Below are 26,834 nucleotides of genomic sequence, written 5' to 3'. Positions count from 1 at the left end.
GGTGGATGGGTCATATTCAACCTGGGGGGAAGTGGGCAGCAGAGTCCCCCAGGGCTTGGTCCTTGGGCCCGCACTGTTCAATTTGTTTATCAGCGATTTGGATGATGGGGTGAAAAGCAACCTGTTTAAATTCGCTGATGATACCAAAATTTGGGGTGAGGTGAGCACACTAGTAGGGAGGGAAAGACTGCAGCAAGACCTGGATAGGTTGCAAAAAAAGGATACGTTTCAATATTGACACGTGCAGGGTGCTGCACTTAGGCAGTAGTAACCAGCAGCACACTTATAAGATGGGAAACTCCCTTCTTGAGAGCACGGAGGCAGAAAGGGATCTTGGAGTCATTATTGACTCCAAGATGAACATGGGTCGACAATGCAAGGTCACGGTTGGCAGGGCTAACCGCACCTTGTCGTGCATCCACAGGTGCATCTCAAGTAGAGCCAGGGAGGTGATCCTCCCCCTCTATGCGACACTGGTCAGGCCACAGCTGGAGTACTGTGTCCAGTTCTGTGCGCCCCACTTCAGGAGGGATGTGGACAACATTCAGAAGGTCCAGAGGAGGGCCACCCGCATGATCTGGGGACAACAGGGGCAGACCCTACAATGAGAGACTGCGGGACCTGAACCTGTTTAGCCTTCACAAGAGAAGGCTGAGGGGGGACCTGGTGACTGTCTACTCACTAGGGGAGACCAGAAGGGTTTGGGAGAGACCTTGTTTCCCCTCACGCCCCCTGGCATAACAAGGAATAACGGCCATAAGTTGTTGGAGAGTAGGTTTAGATTAGACATCCATAAGAACTACTTCACGGTCAGGGCAGCTAGGATCTGGAACCAACTTCCAAGGGAAGTGGTGCTGGCTCCTACCCTGGGGGTCTTTAAAAGGAGGGTTGAAGCCTACCTGGCTGGGATCATTTGAGCCCAGTTTTTTCTCCTGCCCAGGCAGGGGGTTGGACTTGAAGATCTACAAGGTCCCTTCCAACCCTACTTCTATGATTCTATGATGACATGAGGGTTGGTTTCAGAGAAAAAAAGTACTGCTAGTTACCTGCTACAATCAATGCAAAAGGAGATTGGTATGATAGTTTACAATGTTTTATAATGTTTCACATGAAAATTTAGTTGCAGTACTGCCCATGAATGGGCTTTCCCAAAAAAGACAAAATTTTGTTTGTGTGTTCTTTTTTTTCTTCCTCTCTTTTTCAGGTTCATATGGACAAATAGTAATAACAATTAATAATGTCATGGCTCTAAAACAGTTTATTTCATCTCACCTGAAAAGAAAGCATGTTGATTTTTTTCTCTTTCACAAAAGGACATCACTTATAAGATGCGTGGAAGAAATGTATCAAAATATTAATTAGATTTTTCTTTTGTTTTCCTAGTTTGCATTAGACAGATGGAATTCTGATCTTTAACAGCATCATGACTCATGAAACTGCTTGTGTACTAAAATGCCATTATTAACACAACAGTAGTTTTCAGCAGTTGGTAATTATTGGCATAATTAAACATTTATCAAGAAACAAGTATTTATCATTCATTAAACTTTCATTAAAAATCCATCTTAGCACAAGCTAGATTAGCCAGCGATTTTCAAGAGATAACTTTTTAACTTCTGGCAGGAACATAGAACATTTTGATAATGAAAAAGTTGTACATGAGCTAATGTTCCAGAAACTGTGAACAATTATCGGATTTCAGATTTAGGGGGCTTATTTTTAAGTATTTTATAAGATCTGGGGAATACTTGGCTCCTTTCTTTGGGGTTTACCAAGTTCGATACTTTCTTAGCAGCATGTCTGGGAAAACAATATTGTTGCCCTTGGCAGTGAGAAGCTAATGCTAAGTATAGTTCATAACTGCATTTACATCATTCAGATTCCCCAAAGCATGAATGGTTTATACATATTGGGACACTGAAATTTACTTTTGTGAATGGAGTTTCTAATATTACCTGCATTCTAGTATTACCAAAGGATGGAAGCCTTAGACTAAGTAATTGGTCTTGGAAGAGCTTCCTGGTCCTTTTCTTTTTCACGTCCTTCTAACGAGATATTTAGTAGACTTCACAGATTCCTTGGAATCTGAGAGGGCCACACTGTGAGCACTTTTGCTGTGGCCTCAAACTTGCAACCTCTGGGTTGTTAATCATACACCTTAGTGCCTGCACCTTCCCAGCAGCTTCCTGGTTAATGTAACATTTTGTAATACTTCATGATTATTTTTTCCTAGGAAATAAATATACTACTATTTTTAAAAGATAGACTCTTTCTACCACTTTAAGGGGCTTTTTTTCTTTTCTCTTTCTTTCTTTCTTTTTCTTCAAAAACACAGTCATGCATGATTTTTGGAGGCTAGAATAGCACCTACAGTTTGTTCAATTTTGTTTAATTCATTTAGACTGTAGGCTAATTATCTTCCCCATATTTAGGCAATTAAATTAATTAGTGCAAAATTCGACATACAGAGAAATAAATTTGGTTCATATTGCATTTTATTTAAATATTTTTAAAAGTTTCCTTCTCAGTTCCTCCTTGTTATTGTCTTTGTAGTATAACAAACTAACAAAACCTGATTATACCTGAAATTTTGTGGCTACTGATTGGTTATTTTACCTTCCAATCCTTTGTTTCTTCTCCTGCTTACTTCTGAATGTTTACTGCTATGGTGGGTTGTTCTACTTAACCCCTCCTACACAATCACTATTCTCCGCTAAGTACCAATTTGAAAAGGTTAATGTAAGTTTAGAATGGTTTATGTCTATACTGCAGGGAAAGAAGCAGTATTCAGTAAGTAAGACTGTCTCAGAAAGCTCCTTCACATACATACTAGTGCTTCACATCTTAACCCATATTCAGCAACTTTGTTTGTGTTTTCTCTTGGGCAAAAAATTTACTGTATCAGTGCTTTTATGTCACAAGAATGAATTGAATTCGTACCCTTTAGTGCAAACAACAATAGACAGAGTGGTAACCTAGTGGAAAACAAATAGACGCCCCGTCCCTTTTGGGGATTCAGAGAGGTTCAGAAAGATGGAGCTGACGGTAGAGAGGTGGCAGATAAAAACAGGCCGAAGCAGCAAAGAATCCTGCGGTCATTTATTACCATGCCATCTTCATAGTGTTTGCTGAACCAAGGTGCAGAGTAATGATTCAGACAAATGATGTTAATAATAATAGCTGGCCCTTTGGCAAAAATGGAATACCTACTATTGTAGCATGAGACCTAATCAGATTCTCCAAAACTTGCTTCAGAAGGATAGGATTTTGTGTCTTCAGGTTTTTCTGACAGTTGATTCTCCTTGGATATCTCATCTTTAAAAGAAACAAAGCAATAACCAATTGTTTCCCATCAAAAGACAAAATGATTCTAAACTTTTATGCATGTAACAAATCTAGTATCAAGATACTGTTTTTGTTCTGGATATGTTATTAAGCTTTGATATAAAGATTATGACTGCCAGAAATGTCACATCTGTGACATGTCTGCAGTAATCAAGGATTGCTTTATCATATCTGTAAACTTTTTGGGGTGTGTATGGATTTGTTTAACTTCAGCAATAATGAGTTCACCTTATACGCTGTCAGTGCATATGGGCATATATGTTTTTACAGATATATAAAGAGAAGCAGTTACAATATTAGGCATACATGTATCCCAAGTAAAATTGAAATTCATGTAAGGCAAGAATATGACTTTTTAATAAGCATGTATTGCTAAATCTGTTGCCCTGGCTAATTATTGTTATCCCTTGTTACATATTTGTACATAAAAACTTCCATTAGAATTAACTGTTTTTATATTATCTGGGAGTTGCACTGCTTTTTGTTGTGTTTTGTTTTGAGTCATACCTTTATTTTTGAGGGATACAGGGTGCAATTATTTTTTATTAGCTGCAGTTCCATTAACAACATAACTAACATCTGTTTTACTCTAAACATCATCAGACTTATTAATTAGGTACATTTTGGTATCAATTTATCACATGCTTTGACACTTTTGATACTTGAAGCATAAGGTATTGTGTGTAATACAAAAATAAATAAATAAATATGATTTGGAGTCACTGTTATACATCATCTGTAGGGGACAATTATGTTGGCATGTGGGAGGTTAATGTACGCACTTTAGATTCCTCTGCTTGATTTGCTGTTTTCTTCTTCATAACTCTAGGTAAACAGTTTGTGCTGCCATTTAATGCACAGGTTAAGTGTAGTTGCAGGCTATTATACATCATTAGAGTAAGTAATATTCATCCATGGAAGAAAGATGGAAGCTTTTCACTTGTAGCCACTTGGACATTTCATTTTTCATCTAGTATGCCACTGCAAAAATTAGTTGTGGCAGGCTTGATATAATTTATAGCCTGGTACCCTGAAATTAAGCAATGAATCACACCATTTTGGCTGATTAGAGTTGATGTATTTTTCCTGATGACATATTTTGTAAAACAATGCAGTTTATTCCAAACTTTGCATGACCAGACCTAGTCATTTCGCGCTTCAACCTGTGCAACACATTGTACCATGCGCAGTGCATTCTATCACTAGGCTTTCTAGACTGCTTTTTAACAGTAGTTGCCTTCTGGACTGAACAAAAAGGAAAAATAAAAGCAGCCTTTCCTCACTCTTCTACCTTTTTCATTGAAAACATTCCCCATCATCTAGCCAGGCAATGCAGAAACAAAACACAGAATAAACTGGTTCAGTGCAGCTTGACTGAAGGTGCAGTATGTAATGATAGAGTGAGTTGAGACCATTGGATTGTGCCTTAGGCCCTCACACTCTGTATCTGGTCAATAACAAATTTATTACTAATCAAATCCAATAAATAGAGAACAGCATACATTTATTTTTATTTGGCAGCTAGCAGGTCATAGAATAATAATAAAAAAGGTAAGTCAGAAACTGCCATACAGAAGAGTGTACTATAGCTGATGTGTGCTGCACTTAAAGCTACTGTATATTACAACTAGATAGCCAGTCCCACTGAAACCTTGTTGTGTATGTCTGATTACCAGTGGGCATTGTATCCCACTTGCCTGTGGAATATGTTAAGAATGCCAGTTCTTGAGTTTTGAGATTTCTGTTAGCTGAGATATTTTTTGATAGGGAAGAGGTATCACTGTAAAATAGGATCTATAGGTATTAGTGTCAAGAAGAATAATGTCTTGCTTGCCCTTTCTTCTGGGTTATTGCATGGGTTATACAAAGACCTAGATGAGTTAACAGAAAACAAAGAAACTAAAGGGGGCGGGAATCAACAACATAGCGGAGATATGTGAATTTTACTGTTGCCAAAAATAATGTGAGACTGTTTTCCCCCCAAAGCACTAACATGCATAAAAACACATGACATAATCATTGCAGGCATCTTACACCATGTAAAACTGAGGCAGATAAACAGTGCATGTAAAGCTGACATTCAGCATTTAAACGTATATAAATATAAAATATGAATTTAGCTAAAACTTCTTGATGTTACAGTTCATTGCATGAATGCATTCTGGATTTGAGTGGGTACCACATCTATGCACTAAATATAATAAGCAGGGTTCTTTAATAGTATTTAAAGGCCAGTTGAAATGGCCTTTTAACAGTGGAATATAAGAATATATATTTCTGTGCCACTGTTATCTATACCGTTGTGTGGATTGTGGGGGAAAGCACACTGCAACATGTAGGAGAAAAAAGCAGCACACCTGCAGGAATCTGATCTACCTTGTTCACACCCAGAATAGGAGGGAATGATTTATTATCTGTCCCTTGAATTTCTCTAAGCGTTCTGTCTAAACTTTAAAAGCAGATTACATTTGCGATTAAACCTTAACAAATGTTGTTTTAACTAGACTGCAATATATGTTATTGACAACAAGCTTTTTTCCCCTCTGAAAATAACATTGGTGCTTAGGCATGCAATTTACAAAAATGACAAGAAAGGGTGGTACTTTTCCCAAGGTGAATGTGAGTTGACTGATTAGCTGGTATTTTAACTTAGATTCTTGCAAATTACAGACATAAGAAACCCTGCAATTTATATGTACTTTAGAAGTGAAAGCTTTAATCCCATGATTCATGAAAGTAAAGTGGTAATAATTTAAGTACCATATTTTATTTATCCCTCCAAGTTGTCAGCTGATACCAGAAGTATTTTCACTATTTTTGGGTTGCTGCCTTTGGCCACCTAATTGCTTCTTAGGAAGTAAGAGGGAAATTGCTTATATAACGACATGGATTGTCTTTGGCAACGTCAAGCCAAGGCATCAATCAGTCCATCTGGGTAAAATCACAAGCTGACTCCGATATTGCTAAATATTTATACTGTCAAATACACACAGACATCCAGATGAAAAGAGGCATTCATTAGGAATTCTCCAGCTTGTCAGTTTAAAGATGTAGATTAGAGCAAAACCTCCCACTATGGTACTGAGTGCTCAGGAAAAGTCTATATTTAGCCATTCTGAGCAATAAATATCATCATATTGCCTCATTTAGGTAAATAGAGAATAAATATTGTCAAGATGATCTAGAGATAATGTAAACAGATCCCTGTTCAGACTCTATGTTACTAGGGTAAATTCCAGGACATTGATGTGCTGATGATGCTTTTAGGTTTAACCCTTTTTTTTTTTAATCACATACCCCTCCCCTCTTTGTGATAACAGTAAGATTTTGTTCTTCATAGATTATGAGGAAAAAAGAAACGAAAAAATTACCTAAATAAAAAAAACCCAAATACCCCAGGTGATTCAAGTTCTAGCTGAATTAATAAACTAATTAGTAGTTCCTCTTTAATATTTTCTTGGCATAGCTAACAGCTGATGCTATTGGAAAATAAGGATATCCGCAGCAACACTGAGGTTCATTTCAGAGTTTAACATGGGAACTGACAAAGCCCATCAATCAGAAGAAAACATTACAGCTCTAAGGTTAAGGCATAATTTCGACGATACACCAAGTTAAGACTCAAACTGGAATTTCTTTTACAGCTCAATTTTTGTGATAAGATGAGGTAAATATTATAAAATGTAAGTTCTGAAAGATCAGTGCCCTTGACAAAAATTAAGATTTTTGTCCTTGCCACTGTGCAGCATATATTGCAAAAAAAAAAAAAATTTGTTTCATCGTATAATGTACACAAAGAAAGGTAGTCAGAAGAATGTTTACCTTTTTGAGAAGGCCCTCACTCTTTACGGTACAATTGATACCGTAGAAGTTGCACACAAGGCGAGTGGTAACTGACGTCAAAGTTTTAGTTAATTGCACAAGACAATTTTTTAGATTAATAATTAACATCTCTCTTTATAACTAAATATCCATAATTAATCAGCAAATCATAATTTGAAGACTAATTAACTTCAAACTCAAATCTTAACACAAAATCCATATTACTATCCAACATCATTAATTACTATAGTAATCAAAGTTATTCCTCATGGGATTTGAGATAAAGCTTTGTAGGTTTATAAACTAAGCTATTATCACAAAAAACATTTTGAAAGTAGCTTCAAATAGTATTATAGATAACTAAAGTATTAGATTGGATATTTTAACAGTTTCATTTTCTCTGTATTACATTATCAATAATCCACTCATTGAAGCTGGATAAGTAACTAATAGAGTACAATTTTTTCTGTTGTTTGTAAGCTTTTTTTTCTTTTTTTCTTTATGAGGTTACTGCAGTGATTTTTGTCAAAGGATACATTTTTCAGGGCCTTTTAAAATATGCTGCACTTCTTTGTGTCTTTTCCTATGGTGCTAACAATGCTAGTTAGTTGTTTAAAAAATGAATTAGCAGCAGTGTATACAGTGGGATTATTCACAAAAGGAGAGAGAAAATGAGGATTTGAACTGCAAGAAACAGAGAAATCTAGAACTGTTTGATCCATCAGTGCTAAATGAGAAAATAAGGACAAAAATAGGGCTGTTATGCCAAAAAAACACCCCAAACAAATCTTATTTTAATTAGCATGGACATCACAACTGGAAAGATTTTAAATAGATTCACTTTAATTTTTAATAAACACGAAAGCCAATTGGACCATTGTAACAAACTGAAATCCCTTAGCTGTTTTTCATTTAGAAAGTTAGGAGTTAAAATTGCGTCTAAAATCCACATTTCAATTATTTTATCACCTAATCTTCCAAGTACGCACATCCGATACTGTTCTTTTGTGTGGCAGCTGTAAAAATCGTAAGCAATTTTTACTGTCAAGAAAACTCTGAATAAATAGAGGCTGTTAACTTAGGCAGATATCTGAGGTTATTTGGTGGCAATCAAGAACTCACAGCACTTCAACTAATGGGTTATGATCAGAAACTGTTCCTAATAGCCAGCTAGACGGATCTGAATATGAAGATTTCTATAATTTTGTTGTCAGCTTGTGATGTACTCTAGTGCTAATTATTTGGAACAATTATGTTTTCCTAATAACAAAAGAAGAAGCAGTGAATTAAGCAGGCTTACCTTCAGATCTTTAGATAACAGTTTAAATGCACTTGCCATTAAGAAATAACATTTCTTTTTCCTGTATGGAACCCTAATTATTTGAGATGCTTGTCTTTTAAAATCTACTTCTTCTACTTCTTTTAAGCATGTTCAATGTGTCAGTTTACACTGATGACTTCAGTAACTAGTATTTTCTCAGTCTTAGGTTTATGCCTGTACCTCCCATAGACTGCTTACTTCATTTGGTTATTCAAAAACCATAATTAGTGCAGTAATTAACATGTGGATCCTTCAAAGGAAGACTGCTAAAATCATGGGACGTCTCTCATCATTCTTACTGATGTATGGATGATAAAGAGACTTAGGTTGAGGTGACAACAGGATTTGTATTATTGCACGTTAACTGAGCTGCAAGGAAATTCAGACAGGACCTTGGTCCATAGAGTCTCTCCTTTTGAAAAAAAGTAATTATCCACACTGTTTCTATAATGTAACTAGGTGTTATCCTGCATTTGCAGCTGTCAAATCATTTGTTTTAAAACCCTTTTTTTATATCTTATGAATACTTGAAAGTTTTGAGTCTTTACACATTATCTCTTAACCAATTACAGAACTGAGGTGCCAAGATGTTAAAAAAAAATAATAATTTAGAGAACCATAACAGAGATATTCTTTCTCGACAACTGATTTCAGATAATTTGATGGTAATTTTGAGTTGATGCAGTTTACAGTCTTAAAATTATACTCATAGAAAAGGCCAATTTTATACAGTTCCCTAGAGGGTTTTTTTTAATTTTGGTTCTTGAGTAAGTCAAATCTGTTAGGTTTTCAAACCATCATAAATGAGTTGTTCTGCATTTGAAACTGGATGTTTCTCCTGAAAAAGTTAACTTGCATGCCTCTGATACGTCTATAGCTAATGTCTTTAGCCTCCATCTACAATAATTTAAATCAGAGTGTTATAGAAATTCATGTTATCTCATTTGGCCTTTAACTTCCCAAAAGCAGTGGGCCACTTTTTCACGTTGCTTCATTCACTGACACATGCCAGAAAAATTCTGCATTTTACCCTACAGGCAGCCCATGGGACTGGGATGAAATGGCCTCTATACTTAGGGTATGACTTTATTTGCTAAAGAGGTCATTTGAAAAAGCCCTTAGGGTGCATCTGCCCTTTTGTCCCTCAGACTAGTAAGGGGAAAACATAAAAGAAACTACACAATAATCCCTTGTAGACAGGTGACCTTAAGCCAATTCTATACTGTACAGTTTGTTTCCATTTAAACTCAAAATAGACCGAGAGAAACCAAATTACAGGTCTTATTTTTTAACCCAGACTTGGTGAAAGATTACGACTCTCAAGTTCTTTTTCTGTGACTGAATGTTAAGTAGACACAGGGCTTGCTGCAAATAAAGAATTTTCAGTGTGTTTGTTGCATTTAATTTAATTTTCTCTTGAATAATATAGAGCATATGGGTCATAGGAACTAACAAAAAAAGCAGGGGGGCTCTTGGCCCTCTCTCCATCAGCACTGCCCCATCAATTTCAGTTAATCAGGTGAGGTTAACTGGACTTACTTATTAATATCCCAGTACTGCAAACAGTTACTTGTATTTAATGTTAAGGCTCAGTTCATGTCAGACTCATTGACTCCAATGGCAGTAGTCACATATGTAAATTACAAATGTATGTAAGTAGTTGCAGAATCAGGGCCTGAAATAAAATGTTGCCATTCTTATTCCAGGGAGATACCTTCTTTAAAGTTGTTTTTCATTTTCTTCTGAGACTTTGGTATTGGTTGATGGAACAGTTCACTGTGCAACTCTATGCAACCTAAGGTTTGGTTATCACCTCCTAAGCTTTCTTCATTATGAGTTACTTGTAAAGCATTTAATAAGTGTGTTCATCCAATGCTGCCCTACAACAGAAATTCTCCACCAAACAGAATAAATCTCCACCGTATTATTTGTCCAAATCAGAGCATACACACAATCAACATATCCAGTAGGTATTGTTAAATAGATACCACCACATTTTCTTGCATACCACACACCCCTAGTTAAGACACACACCCTATTTTTGGGAGGGCAGAGTGAATAAAAAAGGTTTTTTCCAATTATTCCTTATAGAGCAGGGAGAGAGCCAGATCTTCAGCTCGCTTGCCTTCTCAGGGAAATGCTACAGTTTTAACCCTTTCACAGCTGAACTGTCAGGAGTTATGAGCTGCTCAGTTAAAAGCTGAAACTGTAGCAGCTGCTGAATACTGGACTCTGTGGGCAAATCTAGAATTTTGAAAAGAGCAAAAAACAGTCTGCATGACTGTGAAATACAAGAGGGGAGACCAGGAGTAGCTAATTGGTAACAAAATTGCTAAAGAAATGATAGCTTGATTTGTGAAACATCAGGACCATTAAAGAGGGTCGTTAACACCTGTGGACTGAAGAAAAATTAGCAGGAATCAGGTATATCATACTGAGACGTGAAGTCAATCAACTCCCTCCCTGAATAGAAATGCCACTGCTGCTTTTGGGCAGTTGTTTCTAAAGGTTGGGTGGAGCAGGAATGAAAGCTGGTTGTAACTATGTCACTGCACCATTGCACCCCCACTCCAATCTGCTTCTGCTGATCTCCACCCCTCCCTTCATGCAGCTGAAGAAGAAAGGGAAGGAAAATAAGCAGCAGCCATTTTACAGTATCTCTATGACTGTTTTGGGCAAAAAAATATCAGCTTCTCTGCTTAAGACTAGTTTTGGAAGGCTAATTTTTGGGATTAGAAGGCTAATTTTTGGGAAAAGGTGAGTTGTTACATAAGTAAATATGGTAACCCCATTATACACTGCTCGTCTATAGACAGACTTCAAAATACCATTTAATTTATGAACTGAAGTTTTGAATGTATTTCAAGTAGCCTTTCACAAGTGACACCACTAAGCACTGTAATTAATGGATGTTATGTCACTCCCCTGGCATCTGAGTTTTTCAGAGGCTCTTAATTTAAGCCATTCTGACATAACTTTGAACAAACTTTGATGGAAAAGTGTTCTGAATGAAGTTGTTCTGGCAATATTTAGAAAAAGCAACCATTCTGGTGGATGAAGCAAAATGCTTCAACCGTTCTTCACGCCTAGTAGTCTAAAGGTAGGTTAAAGGAAACAGCTTCTGCCAACTGCTGCAGGCAGTTAGTTACAGCTTTCCCTTTCTGCATCTCAGGAGGAGCTGTAAAAATTGCAGTCAGATCCATATATTATATAAAATAAAACAGAAAAAAGTCTGAAAGCAAGGCATTAATGCTTTGGAGGGTGATTGTGGTGTCATCAAGCTAATTTTAGGTATACCAGTAGCAGCTCTTATTTTTATAAATATTAGCCTTAATGCAACAGATAAGGAAATAAAAAATAAGAATTTTAAATAACAACCTACATTTTAGTGAGAAAAATAATTTATGATCATCAGCTAATCAACATTCAAAATAGCATCTTAAGATAAAATTATTTGAATGGCAAAGTCCAAATAGCAGAAGTATAGTCATTTTAAATGTAGCCAAATCTCCCCTGCCATTATCACACATACACATATGCACGCTAATATTAAGTTAACTCAGGTGTTAAACCTCCTCTGCTCTTTAAACACTTGGGATTTTTCTGATGGCTTATATGCACAAAACACAGACATTCCTTCACATGTTCACACCATGTTTGTGCTATCTCCAAAATATTCTCTCTCCTCTTCAGATAATCTTTTGTTATAACATTTATTTTTGTGAGGGAAATAAAATATAGTATATGTAAACCAATTATTTAACCAAATTACTTTGATCACTGGAAACTGACAATTAGCGTTACAGCATCTCAACAGTGAAATTCACACAATAGAGCAGGCTATGATATTCTACATTGCAACATGAGTGAGTGTAGTGAATTTATTTTCTGTAGCAAGAAAAGAGAGAGAGATGTGGGGGCTAAGTCCAATTTGATCAACTGTTTTCTTATTCTATATCTCTTCAGCCTGTTATAAGTTAATTGTTTAATTTTTCTAATTGATAGTTAATGTATTGTGACAGCTCTCTTGACAGAGTCCTAGATGACTAATGTTAGCACTCAGAAAATATGCACGGGGGGACCAACTGATCAGTTAATCAATGACTGTTAGAAATTTGCTAAACTACGAGCTGCAAGTTTGATTACTAAGTGATGATCAAGTGTGGGTTGGTCTAGTTACCTGTAATAGTTACCTGTAATTTTAATTTTTCTTCCCTGAGCACATATGCTGTACCAAAGAAATGACAGCACATACAAGCGCACCCACGTGATTGGGTTTGTTTTCAAAGCTTGAATACATCAGCACTTCCATGAAATAGCTGTGCGCTGGAAGAGCATTCTGGGTATTGTCATGCAAATGAGAACACCAAACATACCACTTTGCTTCAAAATTGCACAGCAGTGACAAGTAGCTTTTAAAACCAGAGCTGGCTTTCTCTGAGCTAAGTGAGCAAACCCATACAGACTCTGGGCTGTTTTCAGAAATGAATTCCTGCTTGTAAAGTCCTCGTTCCCCATTTCGGTGTTCCGCATGGCATCCAATTAATTAATGCACCAGAAATTTAATTTTGTGCTTCCCTACGCAGGAATTTGGAAATTTAAAAATTTGCATTCTTGAGTCTTCCTCCATGTTTATACATCATATAGCACAAGGGATCCTTAGTCTGGATTTGGGAGGTGTGAGTAATAGCTCTTCTGAAAGTTAGGTTACTTTTTTATATGTGTATGTTTATTTGTCTTTAATAAATAGACCTACTCAAAACTCTTGCATCTTAATACTTTAAATTATAGCAGCTCTCCTCCTTCTTCCCCAGCAGCCTTCAGCACTCAGTCTGACAGAAATTCATCCAACCAGCCATGAGCCACAAGAAGACTACTTTTTCCCCATTTATTATTTTGAAAAACACCCTCATACCTTTTCAAAAACCCTATCAACTTAGGTGTCTTTTGTAGTATATGTGAAAGATCACCATGTTTGGATTATTTTGGAAAAAACTAGAAAGCAAGTTCCAGGGAATTGAGGCCTTCACAGAAAATACTAAGCTAACAGCTCCATTGGTTTTATGTGGGGGCTGTTCCTGCTCAAGCATCTCTACTGAGTGCATCTGTACAGCACGCTGTCATGTAGGCCAATCCCAGGCTATTTAGGACTTTATAGATCCTAACAACTTAAATTCCACCTGAGCAGGTCACAGATTGCAAGCAGAGAAAAGGATAGGGGATGAGTAAAGTCTCATTTGCTCAACTTTCCATACCAGTTGAAATTAGTGGGGGATTTGCCATTGATTTCAAAGGATCCCAGAATTTTCCCTAGTCTCTGAATGGTATAGCTGTATTTAGAATGCCTTCGTATCTTAATAATAAATGGTCCAGCTCCTGCCTCGTGAAGAACTGAGGATTCATACTGGTGCAGCTGCTGCAGTCCCATCCGCTCCCAGGCTCTCCTTGTACCGTTCAGTGCACTGGCTCTCCAGCCCTGTGCACTGGCAGGCTTCTGTCCCTGCCTCATGCAGGGTTGGGGACCTGTGCTGCCTTGTGCAGCTGCCACAGTCCCATCCACACCCAGACTCTCCGTGCACCATTCTGTGCGCCAGCTCTCCAGCCCCGTGCACTAATCCGTGCACTGGCGGCTTCTGCCCTTGCCTTATGCAGGTTTGGGGACCTGTGCTGCCTTGTGCAGCTGCCATGGTCCCGTCTGCTCCCGGGTTCTCTGTGCACTAACCCGTGCACCGTCGTTGCGGCTCTCTCTGTGGCAGGGCTGGGATGCAGCTGCTTGCTGCTTCTCTTCCAGCAACATCTTCCAGACGCTTCTGGGGCAACTGCTCTGCCCTGCTGGTCAGCTATACCAGCTTCATCAGCCCTCTTCATCATGCCTCATTGAAGCTGCCCATGTGCCGGCTTTTTATTCCTTCTGGAGGCTCTGCCCCCAGATTGGGAGTGGACCAATAGGAAAGTCTGAGGGGTTAGTTCCCTTTCAAGTCCTCTCTTTCACCTCACACTGGGTCAGGGCAGGGCAGCCTTCCCTTTGCCTTCCCTCTGTCTTCCCCTGATCAGTGGGGGAGGAAGAACTGCCCCCCAACTAACAGTCTGGGCTGCTGGTGAGCCCACCAGCCAGCCTGCTACATGTGTACTCAGAATCTAGATCGAGGGGAGCAAACATGAACCTCAGAGGACAAACATCCATTGCACTAATCATAGCCTAACACTCTCCCAAAGCAGGCTGAATATTTGATTTTTGCTGTCAAGATATATGAAAACATGAAACATAGAGGTATTTAATAAAATTATTGCACTGTTCTTTGATTTGTTTTGCAGATTTATTAACCCCAAAATTTGTAGCCATCATTTCACTGAAACTTAGCAAATGCACTTCATTTTATTGCAAATACTATATATGCACGAATTGGGCAGATTATGATGCAGAGAACTTTTTATACTGCATTGATTGTGTAGCAAAATAATGCATCATCAGCAATACGTGCCTGAATGAGGAACGCAGTGCTGTTTTAAATCTGATCATTAAGCAAAGAATTTAATACACGTATGTGATAATTTCAGTGGAAACTTTCAAGCTGAAATGATGTCATCTAACTGAAAATGAAAACTTGTTCATAGAAATTGGACAATGGAGGTTAATGAGATAACCACACTAAATCAGGTTCTAAGTTCTCAAAGGTTCTCAGCCTTTTTAGATTTGAAGCACCCCCCCGGTTGACTCAAGACACCCCTCAGAAAATGCCAGCTCTTAGTTTTCACTTGGTTTTTGACTACAGAAAAATAATAGAACAGTTTTTGTGTTGCAGAAAACTGAGAGAGATCACAACAGATCAGATAGGCATTCCTGCTGAAATCTCTGGGTTTATCTTGTGAATTGTGTTTACACACTCAACAATGCTAACATTTTGTGGTATGCCATGGCACCCTTGAAAGGTTCTCAAGGCACCCCAGAAAATCTGCTCCAGATGCCGTTTAGCTATAGTTCCAGACATCCAGCTTATCAGATAGAACGCCATTAAATTTACTTCACTGAATTGGTTTGGGACATTCACAAAAATAATTGGCAATCCATTGCCCTACTGCATCTTAAACCCCTTGTCTTCAAACATGATGCAAAGTGAAAGTGGTAGTGGTTTCATAAAAATGAAGCACAGAGTGTGACAGACCCATCTGTGCCAGCTTTATAAAACAGAAGTGCCCAATTTTATCATCATAGCCTTTTGTTCTGCACAATGCTGTTCATGTGATTGTTTTATGAATGCTTGCTGGTAGAGTCTGTACGTCGATTTATCTGCTTCCCTCTACTGCGGCTTGTTCTCAGTTGTAATATTTGCCTCCCCCTACTCTTTCCTTCCATAGTCAACCTGTCTACCCAAAAAAACCTGACTTATGACTTCCAAGCAACTTCACCAGATTCTGAGTTTAAAGACTTAAGTAATTTGTTTTTGAACTACAGATCAAAAGTAAGCTGCAAAGAAGCATTTAATCAGTTAGAAGAAGCAAGGGTATGGCTTGTTTAAGTCCCAGAATCCATAAACCTGTAATGATTTTATTATATTGTTGTCAGTTTTCATTATTTTCATGAATGGGTATTCCCTGCTTAATGCAGAATATTTGCATCTGATGAACGAATGAGTTTAAACATGGTTTGGTTTAATGCTTCGTGAATTTGCATTCAAATTCATCAGGAGTAATTCTATTTGAAATCACACAGGACTAAACACAGTTGCTATAAATCCATTTGAGTTGCTATGCCAGGATCTGCCCATTAATCTACAGATTTACAGTACAATTTTTGTAGGGTTTTGGGGGGGGCAGGAGGATGGGAGATTAAAGAGAGAGGTGTTATTTGTGGTGACTTGTCCAGAGCATCCAAGCATAGGTGTCATTATGGAAGCAACCTCATGATAGGAAAAAGCAAATGCGGTTAGCCATAACTTGATTACAGCTGGTAGTATTGCACGGGAAGAAAGGCAGTCTCTCAGGCAGTCAGGTTTCTTGGGCCTTTATACGTTAAAATCAACAACTTGAATTCTTCTCAGAAATTATCAAGCAGTCTGTGCAGATCATGGAGAAGCACTGTGACATACTCCTGGTGTATAGCTTGCCTGAACAGACAACTACCTTCTATTTTAACATCTGAAAAACCATATAATACTAGGAAGGGTTGGGGACATGGGGAAGCTATATTACTTCAGGTAGTGCTTCCCTTTCCAGGCTTCCCAATGGCTGCAGAGGGTGGCATTAAGAATTTGTTTCAGTACTTACAGGAGAATTTTCATTTTCATAAAGGAAGGCATGTTTTAATGGACCAAAATACCATAAAAATCCTTAATTTGCCACCATTGTATGCTGCTTAATTACTTGATTGGAAAGTGCAAATATCTGTTTCCATAAGTGTGAAATTAGTGATGAGCCCTGAAGTTTTATCAAAATCACATTACATGACTAGACATATGTACTGAGATACTTTACTGGACAAATCTCCATTACTAAATACACCCTCATATTTTACAGTGACCCTTTTAGGAAGAATAAGTCCTTAGTCATTAATTTAAATTGATAGTATTTCATATGGAATTTACTGAATGTATTAATAACACATTCTTATAGTTGATCTACAAACATTGGCTCAGAGACTGCACTTGGCTCAGGAGAAATGTGACAGTGTCACATATGTGACTGCCCCCATTGTAAAGGGCAGCAGGTTTGGGAGTGGCCATTGACTGAAGCCCCAATTCAGCAAAGTATTGAAGCCCTTGCAGAGTATTTAAACACATGCTTAATTCCCAGTGAAGCTAGTGGGACATACCCACAGTTACCCCTCTTAATAGGGATGGACTGCTAAATTGCAGTCTGAAAGTCTTCACCACCACCACCCAACACCCTGTGTAATGAGTTAGTGTACTCAGTCCTTTTCATGATGATCCAGTGTCTGCCTCACTGAGCACAGTTGGTATAAACGAGCACCTATGAAAATCTCAGTAAAGGTGAAATTTTGATAATGGTAGTCAATATTACCTTCCTTGCTTAGGCATATTGGATGCTGAGCTACAGACTGATCATGAGCACAGGATTGTCATTGACAGACAGTCTTAGGAAATGTGCTCTGAATCTAATGCTGTTTTACCCGTCTTGTGCATAAATGGAGAATTTCAAAATCTCAGGATGACGGTCAGACTCCTTTGAGGAAGGATAGTCTTATGAGTAGATGCTGGACTTGGACTGAATAGATATGATTATCCTATCTCTGCTGTTTCTTGTGTATCCCTTAATAAACAAAGCACATTTTCTCCATTTTAGTTTCCCATCTGTAAAATTAGGATAATAATAACATATTTTATAGAAGTATTTTGAGATTATACTCATTGGTTGCAAGATGCTCAGGAAGTGTAGTGATAAGAGCCACATAATAAGATAAAGAGTACTGTTTTTTAAATGCACAGATTAACTGCATGTGCTCACACCCCTGAAAAGCAAACTGGTTGTATTTAGTTTTCTAAATGGGGATTCAAGGCACTACTTTTAGGCACACAGATGTGAAAGCTTTGCATAAATTTACTCAGTTGTGAGAGAAACACCCCGAAACAATCTCATGTTAGAGAAAAAATTATTAGACCTAACAGATGGACTTAATATCTTAGGTTTCCAGTGCAGTCTCAGTTGCACTGATGAAAACTTTGTCTTTGCAAAATTTCCTTTTTGATCTTTGTAAAGAACAAAATCTGTTGTTGAGATAACTGTTCGTGTAGAGCCCTTCTGATTTTAAGGGGAGCATCTGAAAGCTTGCCCTGGGGTGTTTCTAAGAAAGTTTCCAGGAACCTCAGAAAATCATGAAATACTGCAGTCTGCACTGAAGGCATACTTATTGAAATCACCAAGTAACTCATAGCTGGAATTCAAAATGGTTGCTTCAGACCTATGATGTCAGTGTATGCTCAGAAAGTCTTTAATCTATGACAGGCTGTAATGGATCATCCTTTGCATTTTGTCCATATGTGCCAGGATTTAGAAAATTGTTTGTTCACAGAACCACACGTAGGCAAAAGATTGCATTACTAAAAACTCCTTCAGAATTATTTTATGAACTGTAGTTTCCAGAACAGGGCAGCAGTTGATTTTGGAGGTAAAATAATCTGTTGCTATTGAATTTAAGAAAGGAAATAAATATAGCAATAGGTAGGTTATAACAAGTCCAGATTTAGTAAACCGAAATTATGCTGGCAAAAAAATATGAAATTAACATATTTTACCAGCACCGTCAGTGAAAGTTGTTAGTTTCTCAGCACATTCTGAAAATCAAGACACTTATATAGGCTCCTGGGTTTCTTTTTTATTAGTTTTCTTTGGCTTTTTATTTAATTTTAATGTTTTTTATAATCTCTCTTTTTTTTATCCTTTATTTTAGCAAATGCTTATTTTCACACTGAAGTCTTATATATTACATTTGACTATCTTGTGCCATATTCCAGCAACAGTTCAGTCTGTTTTTATGAAAATGCAAAAAGCATCCGAGGTCTTCCTACATGTAACCACTAGCAACATAGTAGTGGCATGTAGTAGTCAAATATGTGTAGTATTATTCATGAAGTACTAGTTAGCAGAAGTTTTAATATAGATGTACTGGTCAACACTTCAGAAAAATAGTTGTGCTAGTTAACGTGTTTTAAATAACAAGTTTTTGAACACCATTTAGCTCCTAAAGTAGACAGTCTCAAATCTTTAAACAGAACAATCAACAGTTCAGGAGTAAAGTGGTGTTTCAAATGTGTTTGTTCAAAATATATTCACTCACATTTTCTCTTGCATATAACACTATATTCTTACCAGCATTTTAAAACACTCCCTAGTTTTCCAGTCTACATAGGGCCTCAGAAGCAATTACTAGCAAGTGGGCGGTGAAATGGCATGATGCCTGGCAGGGGTTGCTCACCAAAGAATATTTGAATGGGAATCTTCCTCGAGGTGATTGACAGTCATCTGAGGAAGCAAGACAGTTAGGCATCATACTAATGAGTGCACTTTAGTTCAGAGGTACATTGTTGACAGAAGTTAATTGGGTAGGTACTACAAATAACATGCTTTGTTTAACAGTAACAATTCAGGAATTTTATAGATTTACTCTACAAACAGTTATAACTCAGATTAAATGATTTAAGTGCTATGCAGTGAAGTCCTACCACCACAGGAATAGTTCCATTCTGGCAGCTGAAAGGTCTAGATAACTTAATGGGCCTTCTCTGAGTCTAATTTCTGTTCTTCACACTGTCCAAATTTTGCTTCAGATTTCAGTTTAAATTCTTTAGTTAGTCACTTCCCAAAATTTAATTGTGTCCAGTCTTTATATAGGCAGAGAGTACCCTCCATTCAGGGCTTGTAAACTGGGTTTAATGATCATTTTGCTAAAATAAATGTACTTAAACCTTTTATTCTTTCCAGGTAAGTCAGCCTTCTAATTTTGTTGCTCTTCCCCTTTTCTAAATACCACTTTGTCAAGATCTTTCTCATAAAGTGCACAGAATTGAGTGGCATATTACATATATAGTTGGACCAGAACTGTATACAGGGGGCTTATTAGTGCTTTGCTGTGTGAGAAAATGCCTTTGAGTACGCACTCCAAAATTGCACTATTCTGTTTTGCTGCCATATCACATTACAAACTTGTGTCTAATTTGCTGTCCACTATCACCCTTGGGACTCTTTCAGCATTACAGTTATCAAGATTTTTTTTTACCATTGAATATCTGGTTTTATGTTCCCCGGGTACATTGGTTTGCATTGTTGCAAACTGAATCTCACATTATTATTCTACATTCCTGTTTCTGATTTATTTAGATTCTTTCCGGGTCTTTATTGGTGGTTGCAACCCCTTCCATTTTAGTATAATTTGTTAATTCCAACCCTGTGCTATTTACTCCTTTTAGTTCATCCACAATTTGTGGTGATTTGTAAATGAAAATTCCTTGTAGCCAGAAACACTCAATGTTGTAGCTGAGTACAGACAAGTGGGAATAACCTCAAAGGTCTTGACCATTTGCAGAGTTTCACTGGGCGTAGCTTTGCACAGTGAAGGTGGAAGTGAAGAAAACTTTTGATCTTCAAAATTCATATGTCTGCGTTAGTCAGGCTTACACCAAGATTTCCCACTGCAGCACCTCTCATTTCTGCTTCCCTTTTATTTTTCCTAGCGTGTTGCCTTATATTGTTGAAATGGAAGAAGGCATTTAAGGACCACTGTGTCAGTAGCACAGGAAAATATTCTGAAGTCCTATCAAAACATCAGTAGAATGATCAGTCAGATAAACAGTTTGCCCTAAATGCTGCTTGGAAACCCACTGCTTTCATCCATCTCTCATAGGGGATCATCAAAACAGATTTCCCATTGAATTAAAACCTTAAAAGTAATATAGGGGCATATTACATATCCAGATTAAAGCTGGATAAAAAACAGCTGTAGAGTTGTTACACATTTTCAAGCACTAACTTTGTAGCTGGTTGGCTGTTTTTATAGCTGGATAGTCATTTTTATTGTGTGATAATTACTTTGCACATGTGGCCAGTCTAAATATTTGAGCGATTAACCAGTTAATTGTGTAATATATGTAACACATAGCAGAGGCCAGAGTTATCTCATGATGGGATTATCCATTCCTTCAACTTCTACTCCCATTCCAAAACCCAGAACTATCAGTGACCGTCTATGATCATTATGAAAGCCCTGAAGTTCTGAGGCCATTGAGAAAAATCATCATGTGTTTCTTGTCAAAATTACCAAGAAAAATGAGCGTTGACACTTCTGATGTTATTAGAAGGAACAACCTGATCAGGAGCAAGAGAAGGCTTTTGTATTGAGGTTAGATAATCTGTGCACCAATCATATTCTATCCTTCATAAAGCAAGTAGAATCATTAAAAACTAGGATTGGAGAAGGAGATCTTCTGTACCTGATGAGCAATACCAAGAGCACAAGAATATCCACCACTTCCTTCCTTCACCTCCTGCTGAGCCATGTAGCAGCTGCACCAGGTGTTGTCAAACCTGAGGGTTTCAATCTTTCTTTCCCTCAAACCATGCATTGTGGCCATCAGACTAAATGAGCATGGAGGTCCTTCTGGCATTAAAATCTGTCCAGATAAACATATGGCATTATGTTCAATACTGTGAAGAGCTGGATCCTTGCTCAGCTGCTTCTGTATAGTTACAAGGTGAAATCAAAGGAACCAAGAGAGCTCTGCCTTTGTTTACACATTTTTAGTAATTAGTGGGTGGTGCCTTGTTTTTCTCACCTGGCCTTTGACTTCTGCACACTACAGAAACAGAGGGTTTGTGCACTCACTTCTCATATTCGCTTCCCAGAGCCCCCAGCAAGCAAGAGCACAGAAAGAACTATCCATTGTACCTGAGCTCCCAAATTAGGAACTCCTGGGGAGACTACAAAGTTTACCTTCATCAGTAGTGTCCTCCAAAACTCAGCACAATTAATTCTTCCTTCCGCACAGTTCATCTCTTCTAAGTATATGGATGTTTTTGCCATTACCAGGTTGATGAGGTTCTGCTTTAAAGACTTTCAGTCTGTGTGAGTTCAGCTCCTGAAAGTATTCAGATATTTGAATCAGAACATTTTGCTTAACCAAGATAATGCTCTACCTTGAGATCTATTTATTTGGTGAGTTTTAGCTTATAGAACAACCCACTCTTTAGATTCCTGACACCTTGTGCTCTGAAGGGCCCTGTCCTTGAAGTTACTGTAGAGCACAATGATCAGAACTTACTGCTGATGTTTTGTTAGCATTTACGAGCAACATCTTGGCAGCAGGTGACCTCTAGGACTGTCTCTAAACATTTTCAATTTACAGACTCAAGTACTTTTGCTGTCTTTGGCGCTCATTCTTTTGAAGGGGTCAGCCCTTTATGCATTTGCCACAAGAAAGAAGTTCACAATGCCCTATAGACATAACCAGCTTAATAGGAATTCTGTGATGAACACACAACACACGATTCATTTTAATATTTATAGAAGAAATTCACATTGTTTTAAGTGTACACAAGCAGCTGCTGTCATTTGGCTATGAGCAGATGTTAGAACTCCGAAAGCTTCGCTGATAATTAAAATACTAACAGTTAGTGTTTTACCCCAGCTGCAGGTTCTGTTTACTGTAAATTTGATTTTAATGGTGCCTCTGTGCAGTTATTGAATAGCGGTTTGTTTTCTACCATACATGCGAAAGTGTCTGCAATGAAGACAAATGGTTATTTCCTGTAATTTACTCTGGAAAGATATGAATATACACTGTAACATAGCTGGATTTATAAATTAAACACAAGTTTGACTACCAAATTGTAAGTGATAGTTTTTGTTGCTTTAACTAGAAAAAATAACTAGGGAAACTTAATATTTCTAGTTAGCCCCATACATTCTCCCCTCAAAACTGCTGTGCTTTTAAAATGTGTCAGGAAGTGCCCTCAAGCAAAGAACAGGTGCTCCTTTTTTACAAAATGTGTGCGCAAATCAAAAGAAATAAATACAATCAAAATCCTTTTTTTTTTTTCCCAAGGACTGGCTTGAGTAGCATAATTGCTACTTTTATCATTTAATAAAATGATGGTTTATTTTGGGTATCCTGAGCAAGTGTCAGTTCTTTTTATTGTTACAAATATGTGCATCAAATATTAGCAAAGGCTACCCAATTTGAGAATTGTTAATCCCAAGGGCTCGATTATGCAAACACAATGCATAATGCAAGCTACCATGTTTAGTCCCTTTGAGACCATTGAGACTAACTATGGCAGTAAGCACTGCTCCTGATAAATAAATGTTTAAAGCAGAAAGCCCATGTTGAGGTAGTAATGACCTAGAGTGATCAAAACATAACTTTCTGTTATGACATAAGAACTGGAAGTAACTCTGTTGTAAAATCGGGAAGGATTTTCCTATCAGTTGCTGCCCATGCACAGGACAGTACTTCTAGTTTCTTAATATTTTTGATGCTACCTGAACCACAGTTATCCAATTTGGCCAAGTAGAGCTGATCCATTCTGAAGTTTGGATTCTGATTTAAAAGTGCTGGTGAAATTAATGTACTTTGCAGCTGCAGTGAATGGGTTAAAGCAGAAAAAATGGGTCTGTATAATTTCTGTCACTTGTTCCCATATTGTGGTCATTGCCTCCCTTGAAGGTGGTCTACAAAGAGCTGACTGTGCTAACTAGCATCTTTGATTCCAGCTGCAAAACTGCATTGGAAGTGAGGTAAAACACCTTGAATACATTCCTAGTATTAATTTTCTATGTAGTTGCTACACCAATATTATTTGTTTTCAAATAGAAATGGAGAACATAGATTGCAGGTTCAGAATTCAAGAGGGGTGAAACTCAAAACAGTCTGAGAACAGGAGAGAAGGGTGGGCAAGACAACCTCTGTTACTTGTGAGCTATGCAAAGGGAGCCGCTGCTCTTTGGGACACTATAGTCCTGGCACAGTCATTGTGTTTTGTACATAATTGCCACTCTCTTAGCCATGTAATATTAGCTCTCAATCTGTAGGTGCAGGAACAGAGGTACTGAGACTTTAACTAAGACAGCCTTTTCCCAAAGGTTAGTTACAAAGACAAAGAAAGAGAAACAAAGAGAAACAAAAAGCATAATCACTCACTAAATAAACTCACTAAAAATGCCCCCTTCTCTAATTTGCCCAGTTCTTCTGTCACTAGATCTCATTTCACCCAGTTTTTGGTTTTTCCTTTGAAGTCCTTTCAGATGTATGATATAGAAAAAACAGCAAACAGGGAACTCTAGCCCATCCATATGTGTGTGTGTGTGTGTGTGTGTGCGCGCACATATGTGTGTATACATATATGTATGTGTGATGGGGCAGGGTGTGTATAACTATAATGTACGCGCGCGCACACACACACACGTGTTTCAGGAAATCCTTCTACATTTGAAAGAATGGGAGAAAGCTATACTCACCTTTCGTAAGCCATCTTTAAGGTTAAAACATCATCCTTTACTCAACCAATTATTAGGAGACATTGAAGTACCTAAACAAGATGGAGTGGGTTAAGAGTAAAATCAGAAGCAAAAGGATATTTAAGTCCCAACCATAAACATTCATTTACTTTCTTTAAGATATAAGTTGAGCCCTTAATTTTTATTTATTTATTTATTTATTTTGTGATTCGGTTTTCTTTCTCGGGTGATAAACATGTACAAAAGAAAAAAGAAAACTATTAGTATTTGGATTGGCTTTAAATTTTTTGAGTCAACATGATGGATTTTTGTGTTTCTAATGGAGTTAGTAAGACCTATTATTACTTGGTTGGTCTCTGTTATGAATGCATATGATTTTCATGAACATAATAGCTCCTAAGGAGCCATTTTGGTTTACTATATTAACACATATTTACATAGTTTAAAAATATTATGGTTTAACCCATATTATACATTTTAATTTAGGCAAACTATTTCTATGCCAGTACACTTTAATGCCTTCTGTAATGGATGATGCATAACACATTTTTATTAACACTCTTCATATCAGTGGGGATAGAATTTTTATAACAAAAATCATGATTGCAGATCTGCATTTGCAAATTCTCAGACAATAACTCTGTACAATTTAATTGTTTATTTTTTGAGGGGGGGTTATTTTGAAATAAAAATGGATCTAGGCCAATTTTTTTTCAACAAAGGCATCCAAGATTGTTTTTAGAAATGAGCACCAGTACCTGCCTTCCACATCAGGTGCTGAACAGCATTTTCTCACTTTAATTCAGTTGTCTGCCTTGACTAACTAACCAGGTATGGAAATGTCGGTCTGTATGCCTTTCCTAGACCAGTAACCTGCAAAAGAGGAAACAAAATGACTCTGTATTTAAAGAGCAAAGAGAGATCTGAAAAATGTAAACTGTTGTGCTCTCCAAAAATTAAGAGGGGCCAAACCATTATTTTTAATCATCAGAGTTTGAGCAATGTATACAGATTCTATGACTATTCTACTTATGCAAAAGAATAAAAAGAGTGGTTTACAAAGAAAAAACTGACAGACCTTTTACTGTTGCTAATTTGCATCAAAATAATTAAGGGCCTGATGCATCCCCCATTAAAGTCAGTGTGAATGTTCCCCTGGACTTTTATGGAAGTGTATTAGGCACTAAATTATTTTTGTACATTTGAATAGCAGACATACCATATCACACCAAGTATTTCACTAGTACTCGGACAATTAATATTTTCTATGAAAAAGAATCAATTGCTGGTTCAATTATTGGTATCACTTTGACTTGTAGAACAATGGTGATGGCTGTGCTAAGTCTGATTTATTTACTGTCTTTAAAATTTCTGAAAGGTTGTATTTCATTGAAATTCAATGTCATTTACCTGATTTCCCGTGAGACGCTTGTAATATTTTTGTGATGTTAAAAGGTTGTTCTGAGCTATTAGCGTTATTTTATAATATATTTACATTTTAATAGCTATCAAATGTTTGTATTTGTCAATAAAAAAACGGTACCTTGAAAATGCACAAGGAAAAAAATTAAGCACCTTTGAATATGACGCTACATATCAGCCTGCACAAAAGTTTTGTAAAAATGGAAAAATACCTCTTTTAAGTTACTGTACCAATGCAGATTGTTTTCATTGTCATAACAAACCAGGCCATTATTTCATTTACAACTTAAAACCCTGTTTTCCATGAGTGTGTTATGAAGGTATGTTAAGCTTAGATTCACTGTGTACAGCCACTTAATCGAACTTTTGGGATAGGCTTAAAAATCTCATAGATATGCCTGTTAAGAGCAGAATAGTGGTTTCATATTATATTAGTACAGACTTTCCTAACACATTACGCATTTCTTTCTGAGACAAGTCTCTTTAATGCCATCTTTATCTGCTACACGATGCATGAAATCTACTTTCTGTTTTAGAACTGCAAATGACCCTTGACCCCTTTAGTACAGACACAATGTGACCTTTCTATTGTCATCAGCTTTCATTCTCTTGAAAATTCTATGAATTTTTATTACAAGTTTTTTTAAACCAAGCTGAGGCTTCAACAAATTACTTGACACAGATGAGATGAAGTTGTTGAAGTAGTGTTAGATAAGTTTTACAGCCAGCATGTGTGCTGCTGAACAGTACAAAGCCAGTGTCCTACAATGTCATACACCAGTAACTGCTGAGCCTACTATTGGATAAATACATCATTTTATGGAACATTGATTGTTCTATAAACCCAATGGAGTATTATGCTCTATGATCAAACCATTTAGATTGTGTGTAGAGCACAGAAAATGCCATATTCAGGATGGTACTAAAAGTGCCATTTGTGTATTTTATGGATGTCATTAC

General features: G+C 37.2%; 1 protein-coding gene and 1 long non-coding RNA gene across 2 annotated transcripts in view; one reads left to right on the top strand and one right to left on the bottom strand.

Moving 5' to 3' along the window:
• The window catches only part of ZNF407 (zinc finger protein 407), a 468,516-nt gene that overhangs the window by 433,941 nt on the left and 7,741 nt on the right, over positions 1 to 26,834 (top strand).
• Positions 1,566 to 25,639, bottom strand: LOC149869014 (uncharacterized). Its single transcript, XR_016441050.1, has 4 exons — positions 25,211 to 25,639; positions 24,453 to 24,523; positions 21,930 to 22,074; positions 1,566 to 3,315 (listed from the first exon to the last, which is right to left on the bottom strand). It is a non-coding gene; the product is annotated as an uncharacterized LOC149869014 (long non-coding RNA).

The sequence above is a fragment of the Crocodylus siamensis genome, chromosome 3 (assembly GCF_052110815.1).
Source record: "Crocodylus siamensis isolate JL-2025a chromosome 3, ASM5211081v1, whole genome shotgun sequence".
Taxonomy (NCBI): Eukaryota; Metazoa; Chordata; order Crocodylia; family Crocodylidae; genus Crocodylus; species Crocodylus siamensis.
Note: the sequence above shows the minus strand (reverse complement) of the source record. Positions and strands in the feature narration are given on the sequence as shown.